Below are 15,317 nucleotides of genomic sequence, written 5' to 3'. Positions count from 1 at the left end.
AAGACGACGAGAACTTAGCTCAACAGCCATGACGCGCTCCTTCAGTCATTGCACTCCATTTGCAGTGGTGTAGAAGTACCTAAGTACACGTTTACTCACACAGTGACACCATTGAATGTGTTTCCAGTTCAAATCTGCTGCTGGGCCAATCAAAACAAAAGGAAACAGGTACAGTATGCCACCCTCTGAAAACTGGGACTACAGTTCTGCACAAAGAGCCTATTTCCGTCAGCTCACTCTGCGTCTTATGGACTGTGGACAGTTCAAATGCAAATAAAAAGTACAGCCTTCTCTTCCTGGAAAGCTATTATGCTGAAATAGAAGCCGTTCACCACATTCACACGCGGCCATCTTGCTATTAAGTTGATGAAATAATGCCCCCCCGGGTAAACGTGAGAGCAAAATGGCCACTGTGTGAATAAAGTCAATTGGTCTTGCATCGATTAAAAAAAGGAGAAAAAGGGTGAAACCTTGTTTGATATGACCAAACCTGCCGACCGATGATGTCACTGGTATAGAAAGGTTTCTGAACTGTCCACAAGCCTCCTCTGAGACACTGAGCAGACAGAAATAGGGCCATCATATAATGAGCATTGGTGAAGACCAATTATATGAAGATAATGTTGAAAACGGGTGAAGTGGTCCTCCGAGTAAAACATCTGAGAAGCTGCTTCTCATGTTTTCTGTGTGGGAGATGAAAGGGCCTGTCTCTGTCTGTCTGTCTGTCTGTCTGTCTGTCTGTCTGTCTGTCTGTCTGTCTGTCTGTCTGTCTGTCTGTCTGTCTGTCTGTCTGTCACTGACACAATCATCATCCTCTGCCAGAACATGGCTGTTAATTGACGTCAGTGGTGGGAGAAATTCATCAATTTTATAATAAATGGGACCATCATTTACCAAAACGCATATCATGTTGATTGAAAGAAGACGTTAAACTAGCAACTGGAGGTATAAAGTATTTATGAAAGTGTTTATTATGGTAATAAAATCAAGTGTAAAGTTCGGCCAAAACCCGTCTGCTTGCATTGAGAGTTCATTCTTCTGACACCAGCAGCAGTAAACCAGCGAACCTACAGGCCATTCATATGAACTTTTACTTCCTATATAGACTAAATTTCAAAGCAGGAACCTGGGCCCTTTGGTATGGACATACTGACTGGGATTAGTTTTTATTATTTTTTTAATTACTGCAGCGCAATATATAATAAGTCCTTAAGTAAAAGTATCAATACTGCAATGCAAATACAAATAAAGTCTGGATTTCAACATTTACTTGAGTAAAAGCACAAAAGTATTGGTATCAAACTGTACTTGAAGTACCAAAAGTAAAAGTACTCCATATACAGAATGTGTATGGCTATTTTCAAATGGCCGAAATGTATATAGGGCTGAAGTGGTTACTGTATGTTTTTGATAATAATCTAAATCAGCAAAGTAACTAGTAACTAAAGTTGTGAAGTAATTGTAGTGGAGTAAAAGTACAATATTTGCCTCTGAGATGTGGTGGAGTAGAAGTAAAAGTATTGGAACTGGGATATACTCCAGTTAAGTAAAACATTCCTCAAAAGTGTACTTAAGTACAGTACTTGAGTAAAAGTACTTAGTTACTTTACACCACTGGACTTACAAGGCTTCCAAACCGACAGCATCGATTTGCACCTTGTCTCAGCCTGTATGGCTTTTCTGGAGCATGAAAGGAGGGGGGGGGGGGGGGGGGGGGGGGGGGGGGGGGGGCGGGGTGCCCGGCGGCCATTTTAAAAAGCACACACCTGAGTTCCTGGCTGCCGGGGGGCAGCCGGGGATCAGGTGTGGCTAATCTGTCGCTGCTCACTGGACATTGAGCCCCCGAGTGCTTTATATAAAACCACTCAGGAGGTGTGTGTGTGCGCATGTGTGCGTGTGTGCGCATGTGTGTGCGTGTGTGCGTGTGTGCGTGTGTGTGTGTGTGTGTGTGTGTGCGGTGTGTGTGCGTCTGTGAGTGTGTGTGTGTGTGTGTGTGTGTGTGTGTGTGTGTGTGTGTGTGTGTGTGTGTGTGTGTGTGTGTGTGTGTGTGTGTGTGTGTGTGTGTGTGTAGAAATACTCTGTTACAAGTAAAAGTCCGGTATTAAAAATGTCTTCAGTAAAAGTACAAAGGTGTAGGCGTCAAAATATACCTAAGTACTAAAAGTAAAAGTACTAACTATGCACAATATCCCAATTCACATGTTTCCAAATGTACGAAAATCCTTCGAAAGTAGCAGATCTACAAGCTCACAACGCGTCGCTTTGCGACACGTTGTGAGCTTGTATATCTGCTATTTTCAAATAGCCATAGCTAAAGTGGTTAATGTATGTTTTACAAAGTAACTAGTAATAACGTTTTCAAATAATTGTAGTGGAGTAAAGTACAAAGAACAAGTAAAAATACCTCAACATTTTACATAGCAAGCATGCAGTATAGTATAGTAGAATTTGACAAATGCACATTGTGCGAACCATTCCTCACAAGATAGACATGGTAACAAAAACAACATATTTGGAGATGCTAGGTTTACAATTAGGTAAATATTCAGGTTGGGTTTAGACATTTAGAGGTTAGGGGTTTGGGATGGTGTTATGCCTGAATTACACTTCAAGTTGTGCGCTGGTGTTATCAAAAATCACAGATCTTACAAGCTCACAACTCGCCGCAGCGCGATGCCTTGTGAGCTTGTGGATCTGCTATTTTCGGCCTTAGGTTACGGGTTGTAAATGGATCAGCTCAATTCCAACCTTTCCATATTTGTAAACTTCTCTCTAAAAAACATTATTAAATGATAAAACAACATTTTCTTTTCTTGTGAGCACCAGGACAATGGTCCTCAGGATGTCCATTCTCTCAAATTCTACTATATACTCGTGGGGTACATTTGGTCCTCACAAGTATAGTAATAGAAACACGCGCACACGCACACGCACATGCGCACGCACATGCGCACGCACGCAAACGATACACTATAGCTGTCCAGGACAAACCCTGGATTGTTAACCCATTCAATCCTGGAACGCATTTTTTTGCTAACCATTATTTTTGGTCTATTTAGAAATAGCAGATCTGCATTTTTTTTTGGTTAAAGGGATTGTAGGCAGAGATAAACAAAGAAAAAAACTCCAGCAGTTTCCCCGACCACCAGGGGGTGACTTCCATAGAGTTAAGGGGACTTGCCGAATATAGGTTGCTTTATTGGGATACAATTCGCAAAACTGCCCGCCCCTGCCGGTTCTCTGAATTTTTATTTTTACATAGGCTCTTTCATGATAAATTGACCACATATATGAAGTTAAACAACTAAATTCTATCCAAACGATTTCTTAAAAGTAAATTCTGTGCCTCAAAAAAGAAGTTTGAAAGCGTTTTAAAACCCAAAGTAAAAAGTTCACACGGACACGGACGCGCACAGACGCGCACATGCGTGCGTTAATTTACGCCCCGGACAAACATAAACAGTAGGGAAAATACGGATTTCAGAAAGAGGACTGTGTTTCAATGCAGGAAAACACCCCAGCATCATTATATAGTGGCTGATAGAGGGGAAAAAATGCAAAATATATATATATATAAATATGTTTCAAATGTAGGTTTAATGTTGCCTACAATCCCTTTAAATTGTGAAAATTAGCAAATCTTTGAATACATATATTTTTGGAAACAACATTTTTAACTCAAATCTTTGCTTCTGGGGGGTCCCTGGAACAACACATTTTAATGGGGAACCGGCGGCCAAAAACATATGATTTTGGGGGTCCTTGACATGAAAAAGTTTGAGAACCACTGATTAACATACGTTTTTTTCCAAAAAACTGGTTTGTAAAGATTTGCACCCATTTTGATAAAAAAAAAAAAAAGAAGCAGATCTACAAGCTCAGTGCCGCGCTATGAGCTTGTATGTCTGCTTTTTTTGAACAGCCAAAGAAATCTAAAAATGAACACAGATGAGTTCCCGGTCTTAATGCGTTAATGCTGCAATGCTCTGGCCAAGCGGTTGTGAATGGCCGTGGCGTGGCTTGGCTTGGCTTGGCTTGGCTTGGCTCGCAGGCTAGGCTTTGGCTGACAGAGAGCGCTCCTCTGTGGGGTTATTTCAGCCAGATCTGGGTCAATTACACACTGGGTAAAAAAAAGAAAAAAGACAGATTATGAGCGACTCTGAATTCCAATCAGCCCGTGCATGGGGAACCTGGAAAAAATGAGACATTTTCACCATGCAGGCTGAATGAACCGGGCCGATCCCAAAGAAGCTGGCATTTTGCGGTTCTGTGGCGCTGGCCGGCAGGGCGGCCCGCGGGAACGAGTCAACGGGTCATTGAGCCCCCCGAACCAGAGCCAGGAACAAGCTGTGAATGCTCAATCATTCTCACGGGATTAGAGCAACATATAAAGTCTCACCGCTAGAAAATGTTTTTTGGGCCGAGTCCTAATCTGCGACTGGTGAAACAGCGTGAAAGGAGTCCCCCCTCCCCCCCACACACGCGCGTGCACGCACACGCACACGCACACGCACACGCACACGCACACACTTGTGGCTTGTTTCTTAGTTTCAGAAAGGGTTTGACATTACACTTGTGGGTACTTTTATTTTGTAGTGATGCGCCAGTGTTTCCTGTTTTCCTTAGTTACTGTTAACAAAGATGGTTAATTTAGGAAGATCCACCATCCCAACTGTAACCTCTGGTGGCAAAACAGCATATACAGATGTGCCATTTCAAAACTTCAAATGTCCTGCCATCGCCAAGACAGTACATTTTCAGGGGATTCCCAGGGCAATAAGAGGGACAAAGAAGGGTATTTAAAATGCTGAATTATTTTGATGATCACTGCTTTTATGATGCTAATTAATTTGAGCAACTGGTCAAGGACCTCTTCAAATCACCTTTCGCCTCTTAATGAGTCTGACACCTTCTTCAACACACATTCTTTTGTTCTCATGTATATGGATGTCTGTTGAAGGGAAAAACGGGGGTGTGTAGTGACAACTTCTTTTCAGGGGCAAAACAGTGCATTTTTAAGGGCAGAAAAGGGAGGAAAAAAATGCATTTTCAGGGCACTTTCAGGGAAAGAACAGTAACGTGTGAAGTTTTGAAGTGGCACATCTGTAGAAACCTAGATACCTCATTGGCCTCTGCAGTTTGTTGGAGCAACTGGTATCTCGGCCGCCATTTTAGAGGAGGAAAGCTGACACTCAAAGTGACTACTGGCCAATCACAGCGCTCACAGCCCGTTGACTACTGGCCAATCACAGCGCGTTGACTACTGGCCAATCACAGCGCGTCTAACTGACTTTTGCTGCGCGGCTGCCTCTTACGAAAAGACCCGCCCCCATCTGCCTCTGATTGGCCTACCGAACACCCCCTTCTATGACACACGCGGAAGCTTTCCTACTCTAAAATGGCGCCCGAGATACCAATGCCTCAGAGCCGAAGGAGGCGTCTACCTTTATATGTCTATGGCAAAACGGTACACAAATCCTACAAATGGTCTCGCCGGCTGATCTCCCGAGCGGCCTGTGTTTTCTGGTGCTAGTCCCCACGAGAGTGCGTTGCTGGGACAGAGAATTGTCGATAATAAAGGTGAAAAGGTTGAAAACTTTCTATAAATTATTGCATTATAAAACATACCCACTTTATCCCTATATTAAACCTAAGCTATTTGAAAATAGCCGATCTACAAGCTCACAACGTGTCGCATCACAACGCGTTGTGAGCTTGTAGATCTTCTATTTTCAAACATGTTAGTACTTTTACTTTTGGTACTTTCAGTACATTTTGATACCAATACTTTTGTACTTTTACTCAAGTAAATTGTTTAATTCCTGACTTTTACTTGTAACAAAGTACTTTTACATTGCAGTATTGATACTTTTCCTAAAGTAAAACATTTGAGTACTTTTTCCACCACTGCCCACTGTCTCTCCCCTCACTCAGGCTGGCACACCTGCAGCTGATCTGGAATTGCTGCCACCCCAATTACCAGCCACTATAAAAGCCTGCCAGATTCTGTTCCATTCCAGACACAGTCCCAACACCTCAGAACCCACACCATTGGTTATTTACGCTAGAAAGCCTTTTCTTTAAGCTCCTTTAGTTTATTCTAGTTTGGCCTGGCGATGGCCGGTAGTTCTCTCTTTTTGTTTAGCTTTTAGTTCAGTAGAACTCCATTTTTATGTTGGTCTCCAATTTGAGCCATTGGTTTTTGTACTATTATTTGGACACCGCAACAGTTACCTTTCCCCCCTGTACAGTAACCACTTCAGCCATATATATATATATATATATATATATATATATATATATATATATATATATATATTTATGCCATTTGAAAATAGCCGATCTACAAGCTCACAACGCGTTGCATGGCAACACATTGTGAGCTTGTAGATCGTCTATTTTCAAAAGATGTTTTTACATTTTGAACTTCTGAAATGGGACATTCTGCACAATGAGTACTTTTACTTTTGATACCAATACTTTTACTCAAGTAAATCTGTAATACCTTACTTTTGCCTGTAACAGACTATTTCTACACTGCAGTATTACTTATATATACTTATACTTAAGTAAAACATTTGAGTACTTTTTCCACCACTGACTCCTATTAGTTCAGTGGCTCACAAACCTTTTCACGTCAATGACCCCCAAAACCTATAACTTGCCCTATACCTTTAATTCTGCGTGCACATGTTTGTATTTCAGTGGGGCATAACCGTGTTTCAAAAACGTGCTAACACTTAATTAAGCGGATAATGATGTTGGCTAACCGGGTTGCAAAACGATCCGTTATTCCCATGTCTGCTCTGGTTGTTGGACACATCTATTAGTTCTGTCCCCGGGGTGTAGTTTTATTTTAAATAAAGGGGGGTAGGTCCGTGTCTTCTATCATTTTGACGCTTGGTGGGAGGGCGTCCAAAATCTTCATTTGGGTCACAGCCGACTGATATAATGTTGGCCCCGTTCTTTTTTTTGTGCTTTCAAACAATGGTACTTCAATACGTCTTTGAGAGGACACTCTCTCCCCTGTGTCTGTTAACTGTCGTGATTTCTGAAGTGTTCGCCTTTAATGACATGCCAAAAATAGGGAGGCTAGGTTGAAAGAAAGTGGTTAAGTCTGTCTTGTGTTTGTCTTTTATACATTGTTTTTTATCGGGAAGAAACCTCTTATATCCATATTCTAACTTTTTGTGTCCCCCCCCCCCCCCCCCGTAAATGAACGCCCGACTTGATCATACTACAGCGTCACACAAAGGTATCAAAGGCAGCAGATCCACAAGCTCGAAACGCCTTTTCAGCTTGTAGATCTGCTACTTTTGATACTTTCCAATTTGAATCCTGAAAAGTAACAGCTTTGGACATAATGGTTTCCACCTGACAGAGACTATATAGAAACATATATATATAGTAATCATTGCTATAGAGTGTGGCAGGGCTCTTCCTGTCTGTCCAGCTCTAATTCTGATCTTTAATCTTTAATTCTAACACCAGCCATACTGATTCCACTTTGAATGTTAATGTCAGTACCAATCCAATACCAACGTCATTAACAAAGCCTTGGGTAACAATGATTAGTTGGATAAGAGTGTCTATTAAATCAGTGGTTCTCAAACTTTTTCATGTCAAGGACCCCCAAATTGACACTTATTACCCTACGGACCCCCATTTGAAAAAATAAGCCAGGGACCCCAATAAGAGAAGGTTTTTACGGCTCTCTAGCAGTGATTCTCAACCATTTTAATTTCAAGGACCCCCAGTTTAACATGCATTAGGCCACGGACCCCCATTTAATGGCATTTATACCTCTGGGACCCCAATTCATATTGTAAAATCAATGTTAATTTAACTCAGAGTGTACAAATGGAACCAAATGGACCCGTTATTGGTTCCATTTGTACATTTGTACACCCATTTGTACACCCCACTTTGAGAACCAATGTATTAAATGACTTAAATTGTAAGAGCTTCAACATTGAGCAGGTGTGTGGTCTGTCTCTGAACCCTGAAGCAAACAGGCCTGAGGCTTTATTACAAAACAACATTATGTTGTGTAGCGATAATCTAAATCTGCAAAGTAACTAGTAACCAAAAAGCCATCAAATACACTGTAGTGGAGTGAAAAGTAGGCTACAGCATTTGTCTCTGAGATGTATTACTACAGTGAAGGGTTCGATCCCTGGCCGGGTCATACCAAAGACAATAAAATGCCTCCCTGCATCAAGGGTTGGATTGGGGGTGTACATCAAGCCACCTCACGCTACAGAGACCGGAGATATACTCCTGCTCTATGAGCCGCAAGGCCTACTACTTACTTATTGAAGTATCAAGAAAAGGGCAGAAACCTATTATCTCTATTATTTATTAAAAAAAAGATAATAATAATTATTTATATGTATGTATGTATGTATGTATGTATGTATGTATGTATGTATGTATGTATGTATGTATATATATATATATATATATATATATATATATATATATATATATATATATATATATATATATATATGTATATGTATATATATATATATGTATATATATATATGTATATATGTATATATATATATATATATATATATATATATATATATATATATATATATATATATATATGTGTATATAATATATGTATGTTTATAATATATATATATATATATATATATATATATATATATATATATATATATATATATATATATATATATGAATGCCCTACTGTGTCATACTACAGTCCCACACAAAAGTAAAAAGTAAAAATTGCCAATCTAAAGCTCAGCTATTTGTGAATTTGAATACTGAAAAGTAACAGTTTTGGACATAATACTGTATACATTATTTAGCTTTTGTATGCCGTGTTCGTGAATATTGGTAGCTATATAGGGACTCAGGTGGTCCCTATATACTGTAGCTGCTCCAGGTGCGGGCGCCTGGCTGGAGCTCGGGGCCCCTGCAGGGCATCCTGTTTCCAGGGGACTGTGATTAGATTGTCCCTCCGTTCAAATTGCATTACACCCCCGGCTAGCCGCGCTACCGCCGCGCCGGCTCACCAACGCCGTTCAGCCAGAAACCTTGTATCTCCATTATTAAACTTTTTATTGTTGTTGTTGTTTTCCTCATATATTAATGCCCTATTGCCCTAAAGCAGTGGTTCTCAAACTTTCCTCATGCCAAGGACCCCAACATTTATATGTATAGCCGTGGACCCCCATCTATTTTTTTTTTTTTTTTGGGGGGGGGGCAGGGACCCCCATAAGAGAAGATTTGTGTTAAAAAAAACATAATACAAGTTCAAAAATAGCAGATGTACAAGCTTGCAGTGCAGCACAAAGTGACATGCTGTGAGCGCTGCAGGGCGACACATTCATCAAACTCAGGAAACTAACAGGTAAACCAAGAACCTAGCTTCACGTCTAAATAATATACTATCAAAAACCAGTGGTGTAAAGTAACTAAGTACATCTACTCAAGTAGGCCTACTGTACTTAAGTACACTTTTGAGGATTTTTTACTCTGTATTTACCAATATTTTTACTTCTACTCCGCTACATCTCAGAGGCAAATATTGTACTTTTACTCCACTACAATTATTTGAAAACTTTAGTCACTAGTTACTTTGCAGATATACATTATTATATTGTAAAACAAAAATGAACCACTTTAGTCCTATTTTATAGGCTATTTGAAAATAGCAGATCTGCAAGCTCACAACGCGTCGCATCACGGCGCGTAGAGCTTGTAGATCTGCTATTTTTAAACGTTTTAGTACTTTTACTTTTGCTTAATATATTTTGATGCTAGTACTTTTGCACTTTTGCCAATACTTTTTGTACCTGTAACATTTTGAACACAGGCCTTTTACTTGTAACAGAGTACTTCTACAGTACATTGTGGTATTGATACTTTCACAGAAGTCAAACATTGTCAGTACTCTTTCCACCACTGTCAAAAAAACAATAATTAAAGTAATAATTATGGACAGTACAGTGAAACTATAGACGGGTTTCCTGTTAGTAAACATGAGAGGATATGACCGCGCAGAGGAGGGGTAAGCCTATAGAGGGCGCCATTACCCGCAGCAGCTCTGTTCAAATGTCCATTCATAAAATAAATGATCTTCACCGGGTTTAATGAAAGTAGATTAAATTATGCAGTTTGTAATACCTTGTTTACTCAATAAAAATGATTTGTCGGAAGTTGGATCTGTTTGTATATAATAGCAGCATTATGCCTATTATGCCTAAAATAGCAGAATTATGGCTATCTAACTCCCGAACACAACAACAGAGTGAACGGCGCAACAATTCGTTTCCCCCGAGCATGCGCAGATTGCGCATTCTGCTCTGTGATGACGTCGCGCGGAAATCCGTCTATAGGATACCAGGTACAAAATGAACCTAGCATCTGTCTAAATGCCATGCTATCTAAATTATATTTCTAACATTGTGGTCCAGAAAAAACAAGCCACAAATACTTTTTCTGACAAGTAACGCCTTTTGGACTTACATGTTTTCCACCGACAGCGCCGATATCAATAATGATTGCGCCAGAGCCATTATTACAATGTAATGTTTTAAAAGAAACAGCCTCCCGAACGAGGGATTATCATTATTTATGCCTCTGATGATTTCATAAGCTTCTTTGTTGTTAAGGTCACGGGGACACGTTATGTAGATTTATGGGCCGAGGGGGAAAAACAATAACCCAAGCAACCCAGCTTGGTATGGAGGTTAGACAGTGGTGGAAGAAGTACTCAGATGTTTTACTTAAGTAAAAGTAGCAATACTATAATATAAAAAAAATACCCTGTTACAAGTAAAAGGCCTGTGTTCAAAATGTTACTTGAGTGAAAGTACAAAGGTATTGGCATCAAAATGTACTTAAAGTACCAAAAGTAAAAGTACTAAAGTGTTTGAAAATAGCCGATCTACAAGCTCACAACGCGTCACGTTGTGTGTCAGGCATTCAGGCATTACGACACCATCAAGGCACCGCCAAAATACATTATAGTCGACTAAATCAACTGTAGATTTAGTCGACTATAATCTTATGATATTTAATCGACTAAAATTAGACAAAAACTAAAATATTTCAGATGACCAAAATATGACAAACTAAATGGAATTTGATTCAAAAGTCTGTAACTAAAACTACATAAAAATTAGCTGTTAAAATCAACACATCTCCTTCACCACATCCTTTATGATGCCCTTAAATGCATCAATGGAGATAAATGTGTTGAATTAGAGATTTTTTCCCCCTTTTGTTTTTGTTTTACAGTTAATTCCATAACTAAGGTGCACAGTAGGAAAATTCAGTTTTCCCCCAAATCTGTCCAAACCCGGGGTACATTAAAAAAAAAAATAACCACTTTGAAGAGCGTAGCTGGTAGACTACCGGAGCTGGGACAGAGAGGTTTATACACCCTGAAACTCCAGCAAGAGCAGGCAGCGAGCGAGGCGCCAGAAAGTACATTTGTGGGGGAATTTTCATCCAAATTAGGTTTAATTATTAGGAGCTATATCTCAGAAGTGCAGCCGTGATTTATCACATTGGCAAAGGGCCGCCTTGGGCGCTCGCAGATATGGAGGGAAAAAAAGAACCAGAAACTTGACGGTTTTAGCAGCCTTGCAGTGAGGACCCAAAATATCACACGCTTAAACATTTGGGTTTGTTGCGTTCTTCTGCCCCAACCCCCCCCCCCCCCCCACCCACCCAAAATAGTAAACACTAACTAAAACATTAACCACCTTTTTAATCATTATTCTTCTGCACTGCACATTTTTTTTGAATAGTTGTGGAAGTACAGGTGTACATTTGTATTGCCTTTTCCCCCCCCTTTATCTCTGTATACATGGAAAAATGATAATAATATATTTTTTAAATTATTAATAATAATAGTGATTAGCAGTATCCGTGTGTGTCGTTCTTTGGGTGTATTAGACGTTGCAGTTATTGCATGGTATGAGGATATAAACTCACAGTGTTATAGTAAAACTATTGTAGCACGGTACAACAGAACACAATGGGTAAAGATTCAAAAAAAGAACATTGAAAGGAGAAAAAAAAGAAAAGAAAAATAGACAAAATTACTATACATTTTCAAGGAAAACGCAGCGCTATGCGTCGTGAACTCATATAGATTGGCTATTCTCGCTACTTGTGCGCAACACTGTCATGCCGCGAAGGATAACACAAGGCGTTCATTTATGAAAAATTAAAAAAAACATAAAAAGATGAAATATGTAGACGATACAAGGTTTTTTCTGGCCGACAGTGAGGATATGCGCGGCTAACGACCGGGACAATTAATAGCACGTGTGACATCCCCAACCCCCACCCCCCCAACCCCAGTACCGCGTGCCTTAAATATGACTGTTTAATTAAGCTACATAATTAATTAGGACTATGTCACATTAAGATGTGTGTGGGGGTGTGTGTGGGGGGCGGGGGGGTTGTGTGTGGGGGGGGGGGGTTCAGAGTAAATGAGTTTTAGACTAATGAGAGACGCAGTGGATGATCTATGGGGCCGCCGCACACTCTGACACCTGCGAACAACCTCGCGTCCAAAACCGACGGCAACAACACCGCAAGGAGGTGGCCGGGCAGATGCCAAGTCTGCTTGTTACAACGTCGCTGTCGGGCTGACACCTCTTATCTCCACATTCTGACTTTGTGTGTTTTTTCGTAAATTAACTTTTTTTTTTTATCCTGAAAAGCAACAGTCTAGGACAGTGGTTCTCAAACTTTTTCATGTCAAGGACCCCCAAATTGACACTTATTAGCCCGCGGACCCCCATTTGTAAAGATAAGCCAGGGACCCCCATAAGAGAAGATTTGTACGGCTCTAGCAGTGTTTCTCAATCATTGTAATTTAAGGACCCCCCCAGTTTGACGTGCATCAGGCTACAGACCCCCATTTAATGGCATTTATACCCCTGGGACCCCAATTCATATTGTAAAACCAATGTTAATTTAACTCTGAGAGTGTACAAATGGAACCAAATGGACCCGTTAGGGTCCATCTGGTTCCATTTGTACACTCTCAGAGTTACAGACCCATAAGGGTCCATTTGGTTCCTATAAATCATTTATCTGGGGACCCCCTGGCATCCCCTTAAGTACCGCTGGGGGTCCTCGGACCCCACTTTGAGAACCAATGGTTTAGGACATGTGAGGTTTCCACCCGACGGAGACGCTTAAGCGACTTTGGGCTTGTTTTCCTGTCGCTTGTAAATAATGGGTTTTGTTTTTTAACATTTTTCAAACATTTTAGTACTTTTACTTTTGGTACTTTAAGTACATTTTGATACCAATACTTTTGTACTTTGACTCAAGTAAATTTTGCCTTCCAGAGTTTTACTTACTTACACTTCTACATTACAGTATTGATACTTTTACTAACAAGTAAAATATTTGAGTACTTTTTCCACCAGTGGTGCATTTGATGATGTGTCTGTATTGGCTGTGCAAAGAGAACGCCCCTGCTGGTTACCATAGCGACACTTGACAAGCGGACAGTGCAATCCCTCTGCATAGAAGTGAAATATATGTATTTAAAAATGAATTCAATAATTCAAAGACTGTAAAGACGGGCCTGAGTCCTCTCATTAAGAAGCACTTTTACTCTGGCCTTCAAAAGTCTTTCTTTCCCTTCGCTCCCACACTGAAAATACATTGAGTATCAGCAATTGGCGTTGCTTTCTTTATCTTTTGAACAGTGGTGTAAAGTAACTAAGTACATTTACTCAAGTACTGTACAATTTTGAGGTATTTTGACTTTACTGGAGTATTTCCAATTTTCAGTACTTTTACTTCTACTCCACTACATCTCAGAGGCAAATATTGTACTTTTACTCCATTACAATTATTTGAAAACTTTAGTTACTAGTTACTTTGCAGATTTTGGTTATTATTACAAAACATACTTTACCCACTTCAGCCCTATATACATTTCGGTCATTTGAAAATATCCGATCTACTTGTGAGCTTGTAGATCGGCTATTTTCAAAGGATGTGTATACATTTCATTCATAATATTATTCTGTGGCACCCCTGGACCTGCGTCACGGCACCCTAGGGTGTCACCGGCAAACCCACTGCTGTAGGCTATGCTGGGGCGAACACAGCTGGAGAGCTTCCAAGTGTCTTGACAGTCCGCCTATATTCACGCGGCATTATGAATCACACCATAGTTTTGTCCGTGACAGTTGTCACGGTTTCTTTTCTCTTTCTCCGTCACGCCACCGAGAAAAAAACATGCAGATTGAAGGGAGGAGGGAGAGAAGGAACATCTATCTATCAGACCCTGTGTGAGGGACGCTGCTGCCGGCGGTGATGTGGCATCCATTATAGACTCCCCTAATATGACGTAGCTGTCATTCCCTGTGAAATATGAACTATTACATCTGAATTAAGCAGCGTCTCCCCCGTCATACGTTACGCTCAAAAGACGCTAAATCAATGTTAATCTGATAGCCCCTCCCCCCCGCCCCACCCAACACAAAATGAAACATAGGCCTGTCATCCTTGTCAATAACGCTCAAATTATGCTGCTACTTTGGACGAATGCGAGGGGAATAGGTACACACGTACGTGCGCGCTACGGGGCAAAGAAAAGGGTGGTATATGGGACTGAATTACTCTTAACAAAGTCAGACTTCCTTTGTCTCCCGACACAACCCTGTGAGCTCAAATAGACGCACGCGCGCACATGCGCACCCACTCACGTGCACGCGCACGCGCACACACACACACACACACACACGCACACACACACACACACACACACACACACACACACACACACACACACGCAACTCTCTTGGCCTTGAGCAGTGGTGGAAAGTAACTAGGTACATTTACTCAAGTACTGTACCATTTTGAGGTGTTTCTACTTTATTGGAATATTTCCAATATTCAGTACTTTTACTTCTACGCAAATATTGCACTTTTACTCCACTACATTTATTTTAAAACTTTAGTTACTATTACTTTGTAGATTTTGATTATTATTACAAATGTTGACCATTTGAAAATAGCCAAACCATTTGAAAACCATTTGAAAATAGCCAATCACAATGTGTCGCGATGCGACACATTGTGAGCTTGCAGATCTGCTATTTTCAACAAAAGAAAAATACATTTCATACATTTGAAAATTGATACCAATACTTTTGTGCTTTTACTCAAGTAAAGTTTTTAATTCCGGACTTTTAATTGTAACAGAGTATTTCTGCATTGCAGTATTGATAAGTAAAAGATGTGAGTACCACCACTGGCCTTGAGTGCAAAGTGCCCCGAGATAGCCACATGCA

The sequence above is a fragment of the Gymnoscopelus microlampas genome, assembly GCF_963454915.1.
Source record: "Gymnoscopelus microlampas genome assembly, chromosome: 18".
NCBI classification, from domain to species: domain Eukaryota; kingdom Metazoa; phylum Chordata; class Actinopteri; order Myctophiformes; family Myctophidae; genus Gymnoscopelus; species Gymnoscopelus microlampas.
Note: the sequence above shows the minus strand (reverse complement) of the source record.